The 2,550-nt window shown below is 45.7% G+C and overlaps 1 pseudogene; it reads right to left on the bottom strand.

Annotated features, from left to right (window-relative positions):
* Positions 1-1,415: 1,415 nt before the first annotated feature.
* LOC147427326 (uncharacterized) lies at positions 1,416-2,267 on the bottom strand (annotated as a pseudogene).
* Between the last annotated feature and the right edge of the window lie 283 nt (positions 2,268-2,550).

Raw genomic sequence — 2,550 nt, forward strand, 5'->3', positions numbered from 1 at the left:
CCCACACCATCAGATCTGCTCAATAGTGAAGAGCACAAATCAGATGAAGAGTGGGTGGAATCGGATTATGAGGTGTTGGAGGTGCCTGTGCGGCCCAAAAAGAGAAAGAGCATTGTCTACAAGAAGAGGAAGCAAGATGCCCCAACGCGTGCAACAAAAGCACCTCCTCGTCGAACTCAGAAGGTGCGTAAGCGTAGTCGTGCTTTTGTGGAGATTTGCCACTATCAAAAGAGCACAGAGCTCTTGATTCGGAGGGCCTCTTTTGCAAGGCTTTGCAGGGAGGTTTTGCACATGTACAACAGTGAGTTTCGGATGGGCGTCGTGGCCATAGAGGCTGCCCAAGAGGCAGCAGAGCAATATCTAACTAGCATATTTGAGGATGCGAACCTATGTGCCATCCATGCAAAGCGTGTAACGATTATGCCCAAGGATATGCAGCTTGCTCGCCATTTGCGTCATGAGCAATAGCTTGTAATTAGTCATCAAACCTTTTTTGTATTTACGGAACTTCCAAGATTGGGAAGAATTTGAATATAAGCGTCTTTTGATTGTATACCCCATTCTTTGTGCATTGTATTGCTTTAATTGTGTACCATGCGATGTAGTAGTGGTCCATGTTTTGTCTACCTTCTTTTGTATTTATGTAGCTTAAAGCTTGCCATTGGGAAAACTTGCCTACGTTAAGCACCCTGGCTAAGTCAAGCATGCACTTCCTGATGCATCCATGCCATGTGAAAGGGCTTGGAATTCCTTGGAAAGGTCTTGAAATCTATGTGAAAGGGCTTGGAATTCCCCTAAAGTGGCTACCACAAGGGCGCGCATTTCGTGCTTCCAAAGGCAGATGAATGGACAAAATGCGTGCCCTTGTGGCAGCCACTCTTAGGGCATTCCAAGCCCTTTCCAAGGCTTTCCAAAAAAATTTACCAAGCATTAGGGATACTTCCCTTGCTTCAATGCTTCACATAGCATGGATGCATCAGGAAGTGCATACCCCACTAAGTCCATTAGCATTGATTTTTTGAAGCATGGTTGTCTCTTGTGTTTGGGTTTTTCTCCAAAATGGGCTTGAGATGCTCCAAAATGGGCTACCACAAGGGCGCGCATTTGCCCTTTCCATAAGTTGATGGAAGACCCAAATGCGCTCCCTTGTGACAGCCCATTTTGGCTTGTGGCAACCCATTTTGGGGCCTCCCAAGCTCTTTAGTAGGCATATCACTAACTTTGGAAGCCAAACATATAACAAAGTAGGCATATCAATAATTTTGGGGCCTCCCAAAGCCCATTAGTAGGCATATCAATAATTTTGGTGCTTCTCATAAAAACATTGGAAGCCAAACATATAACAAATTCAAAAGCTTGCAAGTAAGACAAAGTTATAGACACCAAAAAGTAGTTTCATTAAAGAAATCAACGCTTTACATGATATCCGGATTTTACTTTAGGATCTTTCGAATTATAATTTTCTGGCACTTTGCCTTTTGGGGTGGCTACCTGTTAAGCAAAGTGGTTGTAATTTCTTGGGTGTCATTAACCCCTACATCTTGGTTCATGCCAACATGGGTGATGAGGCGCCTGCGAAAGTTGACACCGAAAATGAATATTGCAAAATCTTTCTTTACAAGCACTACAAGGTTGGCCAATTGGGCAAGGGTTGTTAAGCACAATGTCTTGGAGTGCGAACGGAGGGCAAAAATGTTGTAGTGTCCATTGGGGGAGTAGTCGGCATGCAAAAACACCATGTCACCAATCGGAAGTATGCCGAAGTAGTGAGCAAGTGTCACTTGAGGTTCGAACGACGTCCTTCTCCCCCCTGACCATTGCGCCCATGCGTCAACCTCCAAAACATCCTAAAACACATAGGTTTTGTGAGAAATATGGCAAAACATTAGTTATAACATTAACAAAATCATTTGTAACAATCAAATTTAAGTGAGAATCTATACCTCTTGTCTACAATCCTCCTCATCAGCATCCGGGTGCAAGTGAAGATCCACACTTGAATTCCCCTTTGGATCAAGCAAAACAGGTGTTGTAGCACGAGATGGTGAATCCACTTTTGTGCGTTCCGCCAAACACATGGCTTGCACGGCCACAAACTCCTCCTCAGAGACCTTTGCCTGCTTGGCCACTGCCACCTCGTCTTGTACAATCGCCATTGTGTCCGCCACAGTATTCCCCATGGGTAGTAGGAGATCATCATCATGGGAAGTGGTGGTATCAACGTTAAACTTTGCATGGGCATCGAGGATGGTGAAACACTTATCCATGCGAAGCTCAAAGGATTTCTCCAGATCATGCACAAACAGAAACTCCTCCCCACCCACCACAATGGAGGAGAAACGGGTAATCTCTACCTCAAGGATGGCATCCTGAGTGCTCGTTCCTTCTGGAAGCCCGGAGGACGAACCGACAGATGGAGAGGCCTCAAAGAAGCCTTGAATCCCTACAGGGTAGGTCAAGGCAAGCGTCCTCTCCTCTACGGATGTGTCAATGGGCGCAAGCTTGGGGTCCTTCACATCAGCCACGACCCCGTCGATCTGCAAGGTGGGC

This window comes from Adiantum capillus-veneris, chromosome 23 (genome assembly GCF_014529385.1).
Source record: "Adiantum capillus-veneris isolate H3 chromosome 23, ASM1452938v2, whole genome shotgun sequence".
Taxonomy (NCBI): Eukaryota; Viridiplantae; Streptophyta; class Polypodiopsida; order Polypodiales; family Pteridaceae; genus Adiantum; species Adiantum capillus-veneris.